The sequence below is a fragment of the Gracilinanus agilis genome, chromosome 3 (genome assembly GCF_016433145.1).
Source record: "Gracilinanus agilis isolate LMUSP501 chromosome 3, AgileGrace, whole genome shotgun sequence".
Classification (NCBI taxonomy): Eukaryota; Metazoa; Chordata; class Mammalia; order Didelphimorphia; family Didelphidae; genus Gracilinanus; species Gracilinanus agilis.
In genome coordinates, this window is record NC_058132.1 from 251,543,071 (window position 1) to 251,555,049 (window position 11,979).

An 11,979-nucleotide genomic window follows, 5' to 3' on the forward strand; every position below is an offset into this window, starting at 1 on the left:
CTCTCTTTCTGTCCAGAGACTCAACAATAATATGTAGCATTTACAAACATTCTAAAATTTGCAAAATGCTTTAAAAATACCATCTCATTTTATCCTCACCATGACCCTTGTAGGTAAATGTTATTAATATCCCCATTCTACAAATGAGGTAATTGAGGCACACAGAGACTAAGTGACTTGCCCAAGGTCACACAGTTAGAGTTTGAAGCTAGATTTGGAATCAGGACTGGACATTGTACCACCTAGCTGCTTCATCTTATTCTGGTGATTCATCTGGGAATAAAACTTCTCATTTTCTTTTTTCATTTTTGACAAAGTCAGTTTGAGAATGGAGAATATGTTAAGCAGCTCTTTTCCACATAGTAGTAGGTAGGTTGGTGGTGGTGGTGGTGGTTGTGGTTCAGGACAATGTAACTCCATTGGTATGGGACTCTCTTCTTGTTGGTGTAGAGCAGTGGTTCCCAAACTTTTTTGGCCTACCACCCCCTTTCCAGAAAAAATATTACTTAGTGCCCCCTGTCACATACTATCACTGCCCCCTTACAGTTATTCACCGCCCCCAAATGCACCTGTGGCCATCACTGCCCAACCTGGATTGCTGCAGCACCCACCAGGGGGCAGTGGCGCCCACTTTGGGAATCACTGGTGTAGAGCAATGCCCTGTGCCTACATCTGGGGTGGGAGGTTGTTGACAAGAGAAGGAGAGGAAGAAGTCAAAATCTCTCTCTCTCCAAGAGATGAGAGCTTCTTCTTTTTCTTCCTCTTCTTTTTTTTTTTAAAACCGTTACCTTCCATCTTGGAATCAATACTGTGTATTGGTTCTAAGGCAGAAGAGTGGTAAGGGCTAAGCAATGGGGGTCAAGTGACTTGCCCAGGGTCACACAGCTAGGAAGTGTCTGAGGCCAGATTTGAACCCAGGACCAGAGGACCTGACTCTCAATCCACTGAGCCACCCAGCTGCCCCCATGAGCTTCTTTTTTTTTTTTTAATTTTTAATTTTATTGTCATGCAACACACTCTTCCATATTGGTCATTGTTGTAAGAACAAACTCATAAATAACCAAATCCCCAAAATAAAACCATAAATACACTGATGTGAAAGATAACTCCCACAGTTCCTTCTCTGGACAAGGGATAGCATTCCCCATCATAAATCTGACAGTATTGTCCCAGATCATTGCATTGCTGAGAGTAGCCAGTTTTCACAGATAATCACCATTCAATATTGCTGTTATTCTGTACAATGTTCTCCAGATTCTGTTTATTTCACTCTGCATCAGTTCCTACAGATCTTTCCAGCTTTTTCTGAAAACATCTTGCTTATCATTTCTTATAGCATTCTTATTTTATTCCATTATCAACATGTACCACAATTTGTTCAGCCTTTCTCCAATTGGTGGACATCCTCTTAATTTACACTTCTTTGCCACTACAATAAGATCTGCTCTAAATATTTTTTTAACCCTTAACTTCTGTGTATTGGCTCCTTGGTGGAAGAATGGTAAGAGAAGGCAATGGGGGTCAAGTGACTTGCCCAGGGTCACACAGCTGGGAAGTGTCTGAGGCAGGATTTGAACCTAGGACCTCCCATCTCTAGGCCTGACTCTCAATCCACTGAGCTACCCAGCTGCCCCTAAATATTTTTTTATAAGTAGGTCATTTCTCCTTTTTTTAGTATCTCTTTGGGATACAGACCAAGGATCGAAAGACATGCACAGTTTTATAGCCCTTTGGACATCGTTCCAATTTGCCCTCCAGAATGGTTGGATCAGTTCCCAACTCTTTCAACAATGCTCTATTGTCCCAATTTTGCCACATCCCCTCCCCCATTTACCACTCTCCTTTGCCATATTGGCCAATCTTATAGATGTGAGGTGGTATCTCGGTATTGTTTTTAATTTGTATTTCTCTAATCAAGAGTGATTTAGAACATTTTTTCTTATGATTGTTGGTGGCTTTGATTTATTTATCTGAAAATTGTTTATTCATATCTTTTAGATCATTTGTCAATTGGGGAATGGCTTGTATTCTTATAAATCTGACTTAGTTCTCTATAAATCTGAGAAATTTGACCTTTATCAGAGACATTTGTTATAAAAATATTTCCCCAGTTTGTTGCTTCCCTTTTAGTCTTGGTTACATTAGTTTTGTTTGTACAAAAGCTTTTAAATTTAATATAATCAAATTTATTCATTTTATATCTTATAATAATCTCTATCAGATGAAGGCTTTTATCATGTCAGCTTCTTCCTATAATCTTTTCCTTACCGAAGTGAGGTTGGCATCTTTCATATTTTTTCTTAAAGCTGGAAAGTAGAAATGTCCAAAGTCTCAAGAGAGTCAGCACCTCAAAGAGGGTCTGAAGAAAAAATGGAGGAACTCTCTTCTTTCTGGATCTCACTAACTTTGCCTCTCCCATGACACACCTGATGCAGTGTAGCTCATTGATCTCCACTAATAAGGAGAGAGTCCCATACTAATGGACTTTGGGACTGGTGTTATAGAGATGATGGTATTGCCTTCAATCTCTCAGAGATAGGCAAGAATCTTGGATTAGCTAAAATCTTTTCACAGTCTGGTTTCCTGAGAGTAGGAACACTGACAACATGGAATGAAGAAACCTCCTTGCCCCTCTCCCAACTTGGAAAGCCCCATATCTTTCCTCCAATCAGAATTCGGATACCTTTTAATTGTTCTCTTTTAATTGGTTTTACTTGCTTAACTGTTTTTAATACATGAAAATCTGTCTCACTCTGTATTCAGAATCTTTAGACTAACTGGATAGTCCACTGACCCATTTATTATATCTGTTTTCCTAATAAATTTATTATAAATAAATAAATTTATACAGCTTAGGTTGTTCCATCAGTTATTATTAATTACCCAATGCACAGCTACCTGGGTTAAATGTGGTTCCTGAATCACTCACTTACTTCATTGAGATTTATGCCAAAACATAAGTGAGACCCCCCTGGAATTGGAGAAGGCCAGAGACAACCTCAATCCAGAGAAGGGGAAAACCTGTTGAGAGACATAGTGGGAGGAAACTTACCTCCTATAATACATCTCCTAACTTTGTACTTAGAGTACCAGTCTTGGGATCAGGCGCCATAATTCCTTCTGCAAAATTAAGAATAATGCCACCTGTAACCTACTTTCCAGGCTTGTTGTGAGGCTCAAACATATAATAACTGTAAACTGATCTCATGAACTTAAAATGCTAGCTGTTGTTGCAGTTTTTGGCCTTAGATAACAAAGTTTCTAACAATGAAGTATAGTGTTGAAATGCGTGCTTTTTATGAATAAAGATAATAATATAATGAAATCAAGCCCTCTGAGGTTTTCCTTGCTTACATCAAGTCACAAGATAACACCTCCCCTCCCCCAGCCTCTGACCTATATGAGATTCCTTTGCCTTTGTCATTTTTTTCTTGGTTATCGCAGATGATTCAGAAGAAAATGATTTAATATGAAATGATTAAGATAGGTCTTAAGAAAACTGATAAAGTTTTCAAATATTTTTGCAACAATTATTCTTTTTATGATCATACTTTGAAAATCAAACATATATTATAGGATGTTTTATCTTGCTGTCACACAGTTTTTTTAAATTAAGTTTTATTTAATTAGTTAATTTAGAATATTTTTCCATGTTACATGAATTGTGTCTTTCCCTCCCCTCCTCCCAACTCCCTTCCATAGCCAAAGAGCAATTCCACTGGGTTTTACATGTATCACACAGTTTTGATGGAAAAATTCCACCCCCAAAATCAATGCTCTATTTATTCTTTGTCCTAAGAATTATGGTATACCTGTGCTTTAAACCTAAATTTTGTTAAGTATAAGATCAAATTATTTTATTTGGAAAAAAATTAGCATGATTTTTAAAAATAATTACCCTGATCAAACCTTTTCTTCCTATTTACTGAAGAGTATTATTTAGGTGGATCTATTTTCAGAGGCTGCCTTTTACCTCCTGGACTTAATACAGCAGGCAATATGGTAGCCAGGGAGCATCTTCAAATAGAGGAGTGACTTGCTCAGGGTGATATCAGAAAGATTCCGTAGCACTGTGAAGGCATAGAATGGAGGGGATAAAGTCTGGATAATCAGAAAGACTGGTTAGGAAGCTATTATAATAGTCTAGTTAAGAAGAGATAGCGTTTAAAGGACTGGCTGCAGGACAATCTGATAGGAAAGTACAGAAGCAAGAGAGATTGCAGAGGTAGGACTGACAGTAGGTTTCAACTATAATAAAATTTACCCTAGAACAATTTATTGTAAGGCAGGTTCATCTTGGGACCCATTAAAGATGCGTGATGAGTAGGAGGGTTACTTAAGTACTAAAATGTCCTTATTAGAAAATAGTCCCCTGCCTACCATGAGTTTGTTGACACTATAATGGGGTTTTTCAGAGACACATTAGAATGAGCTAGCAGACACGAGTACAAGGTTGGAGTGGGCTTCAGTTTCTATAGCATCTCCTCATTTCATAATAAATCCAGATATAAAGAGAAAAAAGGAAAGAAAATAGTTCCTTAGAACATACTCTGAAAACAATGTTCAGTAACTCAAATTTGTCTTTAGAAATACTAAATCTATGACACAATGGAGAAAGCACCAGCACTGAAGTCAGGAAGACTCATTCCTGAGTTCAAATCTGGCCTCAGACATATGTTTGGGTGACTTTGAGTAAGTCACTTAACCCTGATTTCCTCAGTTTCCTCATTTGTAAAATGAGCTGGGGAAGGAAATGGCAAACCACTCCAATATCTTTGCCAAGAAAACTCTAAATGGGGTCACAAAAAACTGGACATGACTGAAAAACAACTCAACAATACAAAATCTTCCACTTGTACGGCATGACCTTTGGGGAAGACGCAGCTTCTATAAGATTCTCTTTCCTCATCTGTAAAATGAGGGGGTTGGACTAGATGGCCTTGGAGGTTCTTTCTAGCTCTGTCTTTGATCTATGATCCCACAACCTGCTTGACTTGCGTTTTGGGGAATGTAGGTTGGCTCATTCTCCTCTAGAGGTTTACTCTTTATAGGACAAATTCATTCAGTCTTTCCTGTTGCCCTGGTATCTGTTTGCAGGATTGCAATAACTGATAGTGATATTAATAAATAACTTGTAGGCGTGTGCTATAATAAATCTTGCTGTTCAGCTGGGCGGGGGGATGGTCAGTGAACTGTAGTCTTGAACATGATGGCACTTACATTTTTCAAAATGGTCACCTTCACTTTTTAAAGTGTGAATCAAAAATGAGAAGGGGGGGGTAGTGGTGAATATAAAATCCACTTTTACTGCAGCTGAGAGCTGGTGTGGCACATGATTTGATCTGAAATTTTAAAAAGGGTGACAAATAAGGGAATAATTTTTAGTTCAGATAAATCAACTCTCTTATTATTCTAGAGCAAATATTAGTGGGTTGAATGAATCCCAAGCTGCAGACACTTCTCAAGTCTATTTTTAAATTCAAACTGGCTATTTCCCAAAAAGAAGAGACGGGGGGGGGGGGGGGGGAGTGGGGAGGGAAACCATAACCCCATTGGCAGGAAAGACTTTACCTTATTTCAGTGAATTTTCTGCAGGAGGGGAAAAAAAGACAAGGAAAAGACGAGAGAAAGTAGAGCAGACAGAAGGAGCCATAAAGGTAGACATTATAAAGAACTTTCCCCCCCAAAATAGAATACTTAGAACCAAGTACCAAGAAAACCTTACTTTTTTCCCCTTTGGGGATGACTAGAGACAAATTATCAGAACCATAAATATTTTCTCTTTTTTAAAAGAACAGAGAACGAGAAAAGCCTAATGTATTAAATTGTTCTCAAGGTTGATCTCTAAGGCCTTATCTCCAAAGAAGGCTATTCTGGAGAGTGTTTATAGAATACTTCTAAGGAAGGAGATAGTTGAGTGATTTTGGTAAATGCTCAGAGTTTATAAAAGTGTTGCTTATTAACAATCTCTGCCTCTAGCTATCTCTTTTCCTCTGACCCTAAGATAATCACTGCATAAGGACCTGCCACTCAAAATAGCTAAATAAAAATTAGCCAAAAATTCTACGAAGGGAAGATGGCCTAACAGAGAAAGCCCCAAATATTTCAGGCATGCTGCTGTAGGTTCAGAAATGTTCTTTCTCTCTCAGGGCAGGTTATGTAATCTGGACTCATAAACAAATGAAGAGATATCTGTGTCAGGTGCCTGGCTCTTTCAAATAGGTGAAATCATCTGTGAGTTTGCCTAGGGGGTGAGGGAAAGGGAAAGGGAATGGAGGCTAAAGGGTGTGAGGAAGAGCAAGGGGTTCTAATCCTACCACTACTCCTATGATTCATCTTTCACAGTCTAGCAACCAAACTTTGAGAAGGCAAGCTCCATAAATTACAAACCTCCTCCACTCTCTCTCTACCCCAGAAAAAAAAATGTTAGATTCAGGAAAAGTACTGGAGAGGAGAATCACAAATGCAGTGGTGAATCATTGCCAGAATAGATATACTGTGTTAAAAAAAAAAAAAAAAAAAAGGTCACGACAAATCTTTCTGAATTGCAAAGGGAAGAGACAAATGCATTTTCATTTTGCTGTGAATAAAGGTAACAAGACCACAAAGGACTTAAATATGTTCTTGAGAATAAAATAGAAAGAGAATATATTCAGTTATAGTTAAGGAGAAAAAAGAGAAGAGAAAATTAAGAAGCAAAGCAAAAATATAATTTATTTAATATACATTGCAATTTTTATTGCAATAATTTATTTAAAATACATTGCAAAATTGGACTTGAAGAGACCAGAGCCCCTAGCTCCTTGGCTAAGGATTCAAGGTGAAAGAAAGGAATAAATTTCATGAAGATAAAGACCCATAATGCAAAAGACACAGCCAGCCTAACACTAATTCAGGCAGAGGGGCCCCTTTTAGCCTGCAGCCCACTCCCACTCTGGTCTTATGATACCCCAAAGAGTTTCCTGCTATTATGGGGGTGGAGAGAAACTCTCAGACAGATTACAAATCTAAAGTAATTTTTTTAAACCTTTACCTTCTGTCTTACTAAATATTGGTTCCAAGGCAGAAGATTGGTAAGAGCCAAGCAATTGGGATTAAGTGTCTTGTCCAGGACCACACAGCTAGGAAGTGTCTGAAGTCATATTTGAACCCAGGACCTACTATCTTCAGGCCTGACTCCTTATCCACTGAACCACCTACATGCCCCTTAATGTAACTTTTAAGTTATTATCCCTGGGAGGAACAGGTTAACCAATGATCACTTTAAGAGAGCATCATAAAGAATCCAAGGCCACTGCTTCAGAGTCTTTGAATGTTTAGAACCTGAGAATATTTCTGTAGCTCCATATTTTAGCATATGTAGCTAGATATGGCTACATCCCAGAATCTAGCCATCTATCCGGGGGACAGGGCTGCATTCGCTCCAGCCATCTCAGAGGTCCCATCTAGGAGATCTGGGGCCCTGACAACATTTGAGGTCCCTAGTTATAATTTTTTTAAATGAACATTCAGAGGTGGCTAGGTGGCTCAGTATAATTTACAATCTATAGAAAGTTTCTTAATTAATCACTCGACAGGCAATTATTCAGTACTTAATTTGTTCCAGTCACTGAACTAAACACTGACAATTCAAAGAAAAGGCAAGAAACAGTAGTCTTGGCCTCAGGGAGCTCACATTCTAATGTAACTATTCATCATTCATTCATTCATTCATTTATACATTCATTCATTCATTTGTTTGTTTTTTTGTTTATTCACTCATTTATTTATTTATTTGTTTGTTTATTTAAACCCTTACCTTCCCCATCTTGGAGTCAATACTGTGTATTGGCTCCTAGGCAGAAGAGTGGTAAGAGTAGGCAATGGGTGTCAAGTGACTTGCCCAGGGTCACACAGCTGGGAAGTGGCTGAGGCCAGATCTGAACCTAGGACCTCCCATTTCTAGGCCTGGCTCTCAATCCACTGAGCTACCCAGCTGCCTCCTCTAATGTAACTATTTAGACACTTGCAAGATAGATAGACAGACAGACAAATAGAAAGACAGATGGATTAATAAAACCTTTTCCCTGGGAAAGTCAAATGCTGAAGCTGAAGCACTTTGGCCATATAATGAGAAGACAAGACTCATTGGAAAAACTCTCGGTGTTGGGAAAGGAGAGAGAAAGGGACAGCAGAGGATGAGATGGGTAGTGTCATGGAAACAATGAACCCTTGGACAGACTTGGCGAGATGATGGAAGACCGAAGGGTCTGGTGTGTTATGTCCAGCGGGTCATGAAGAGTCAGATATGACTGAATGGCTGAACAATATCCATAGATGAATTACCAGAGAGACAGAAAGATGTTAAATAGATAGATGGATAGAAAATAGATAGAGGTGACAGTGAAAGATCCATCTCTATTTTTGATGATGAGAAGGCAGGAGGCTACTAGGTGTTCCATTTGGATAGTATGCTGTGTCAGGAAGACAAGTGCAAATTCAGTTCCTGACACTTGCTAGCTATATGATCCTAGGCAAGTCACTATTTGCCTCAGTTTCCTTATCTGTAGAATGAGTTGGAGAAGGAAATGTCAAACCAAATCAGTATCTTTGCCAAGAAAACCCCAAATGAGGTCACAAAGAGTTAAACATAATTGATATGACTGAAAACCAACAAAAAGAGAAGGCTGCTGGGGGGACTAGAAAGGCCTCCTGAAGAAGACTGGATTTGAATTGAGTCTTGAAGGAATCCAAGGAAATGAAAAAGTGGAGAGAACAGGGAGGAGAATTCCTGAGTACGATAGAAAACACTAAAGGGTTTTCTATCTGGCCCAGAGTCACCCTGTCAGAGATAGGACTGGGCCTAGGACTTCATGACCTTGAGACCAGCTCTCTATCCACCATACCAGGCTACTTCTCATTAAAACAAAATAAGACACTCGGGGGAAAACATAGCTTTTGTTTTTATTTATTTTTCTTTAAGAAATGCTTTTGTAGACTTTTGCTAAGTGCTTACATTTTAAAGGAAAAATCCAACTTCCATTCAATATTGCTTAGTGAAACCATTTCCAAACATCTGGTCCCACAGTTGAATAGAGAGAAAGGCTCTTCAGCCTCCTTCCTTTGGCCCTAATCATGTCTAGTTACAAAAAGCTACCAAAGTAGGGTTTTTAGAGTAGCATTATCAGAAATCTTTCTGGACCTCAGAATAATGTGACAGAAGAGAAGTGGTAACCTAGAAAGGCAGCCAGGTGAGCAAAGAATGAAATGAACCTGCTTTTGTCAGAAGGCAGAAATAGCCACGTATTAGTTATCTTTTTTAGATAAGTCAACTTTTTTTTTCATTTAATAATAAATAACTCAGAAGATGCTGATGGACTAACTAACCCTGTTTGCTATTGTTGGCAGATGGTGCAGAAAAGAATGGTTTAGCCTCTGTCTCATTGCTGTTCAATCATTTCCAACTCTTTGTGACCCCATGGACCATAGCATGCCAATACTGTCTATGGAGTTTTCTTGGCAAAGATTCTGGAGTGGTTTGCCATTTCCTTCTCCAGTGGATTAAGGTAAATAGAGATTAAATGACTTCGTCAGGATCACACAACCAGTAAGTGTCTGAGGCTAGATTAGAACTCAGGTTTTCTTGATTCCAGGCTCAGCATTTGATCCACTGAGTCACCAGGCTGCCACCACATTAGGTGTGAGCAAATTGGGCTGGCCATTCCCTGTGCATCCTCAGTGCCCAACACAGTGCCTGACTTATAGCAGCAATTCAACTAATTCTTGTTCATTGATTAATAAATATAATATGTCCAAGTAAAGTCAAAACCTAGACAAATTATAATCTTTACAAAATATTTTGGAATTGTATAATTGATCTGAAATATGAAATATTTCTTCTGAAATATACTGGTCTTTACCCAAAAAAGATGCTACTGACCCACCATTAGCAAGTCCTGTACTTTGAATTTTTTCCTTAATTAGAGGGATGGATTTCCATAGATATATGCAGACTCTTTTTTTTCCCTCTTCCCCTTGGGGCAAGGGCAGGGGTGAGGGGGAGGACATTTTCAAGATGGCTATTTGAATTTAGAGCTGTGGACTTTGGTTCTAATAGTTATATGCTCTAAAGGGACAGCTAGGTGGTACAGTAGATAGAGCACCAGGTCCAGAGTCAGGAAGACCTGAGTTCAAATTTGACCTCAGCTACTTACTAGCTGTGTGACCCTGAATAAACTTGATCTGTTTCCCTCAGTTCCATCCTCTATTAAACAGGGATGATAATAATAGTACCCACTTCCCAGGACTGTGTGTGTGTGAGAATCAGACACAGTACCTGGCACATAAGTAAAATATGAATGCTAGTTATTATAATAATAATAATTGTCATTATTATTATTATTGAGGTGAACTTATCAGATTCGATAGGGGACAGGGACTGAACCTGTGGTTTCTTTGAGATAAGAAACTCCTGGATAAGGTTATTCCCACTCTTAATACAAATTGGCACCTTTCTGAAATTGATGGTTCAGAGTTACCTCGAACAAAGGAGTCAAACACCTGACATATGTGTCCCAAAGGGCCTGCAATGCTCTTAAGTGCACCCCAAACTAGATTAAAATGTAGTTCCTATCTGATTACTACATTGATGTATTAATTTTAAAAATATATAAACATTTGTGGTTTTCTAAGTCAATAGGTGGCCCACAGAGGTCTTTATGTATGGCTTAATAGCCCCCATTTAATAGCCCCCATTTCTGTCTGAGTTTGACATCCTTGTCCTAGAGTGTTGAAGTTAGGTGACTTATCTAAGGTCACACAGCTAGTACATGTCAGGGGTAGAACTTGGATTCAGGTTTTTCTGACTCCAAGGCTGACTGTCTATTAACTATGTTATCTTCCTGCTGCTTTTTAAAACAAACATAAAAGCTAGAAAATGAAGGTTTTGCTTCTCACCATATTTCAACTAGGTGGTGCAGTGGATAGAATGCTGGGCCTGGATCAGGAAGACTCATCTTCTTGAGTTCAGATCTGGCCTCAGATACTCTGTTTGCCTCAGTTTCCTCCTCTGTAAAATGAGATGGAGAGGGAAAAAGCAAACCACTCTAGTATCTTTGCCAAGAAAACCCCAAATGGGTCATGAAGTCAGAGACAATTGAACAACAACTTAGCTCAGTATTTCATTGAATCCATTCTCTTACCAATGTGGTGTTCCCTCCATGAGTCCAGATGATATCCTCTATCAATGCTTTCTCATCCTGTGTCATTCCTGACTGTGTTAACCCATAGATTCCTCTAGAGAGGATTCACATAATCCCTGGATGCCTTCCTCTAAGTCTTCTTAATCTTGCTTCTACTTGTACAGCTGCTCATCTGTATCTTCTGTTCTTCATAGATGACCAGACCACCCTCTTTTCTAATCCTTAATCTCTTAGGTAATATCCCTTATGCCTCTCATGCCTGGGTAATACAGGATGGCTCATTGGGCTGCCATGTCTTTGAGTGACTCTCAACTTTGGTCCTTGGAAAGCTGGGGCTGTCGGGTTTGGAGGTGCACACCTGAGGTTGCTGTTGCTGGGGGAGGTCGGGGTTGGTGGATTGATTTAGATCAAGAGTTCTGAGCTACAGTAGGGCTACAGCTGGTTAGGTTCCTGCATCCTCTGGCACCAATATGGTGAGACACCAGGAATAGAGAGAGGGCCACCAGGCTTTCTATGGAGGAGACAACAGGTCTAGGTCAGAAAAAAAATGGAGCAAGTTAAAGTTTGTATTTCAGGCAGTACCGGGATCAGGACTGGGCTTGTGAGTTACCACTGTGCTTCCAGCCTGGGTCTCTTAGGCCAGATCTCCAGAAACACACAGAGAGACAGACACATAACCAGAGACAGAGAGACACAGATCCAGAGAGACACAGAAAGACAAAGGGAAGCAAGGAGGAAAGGAAAGGAAAGGAAAGGAAAGGAAAGGAAAGGAAAGGAAAGGAAAGGAAAGGAAAGCTGT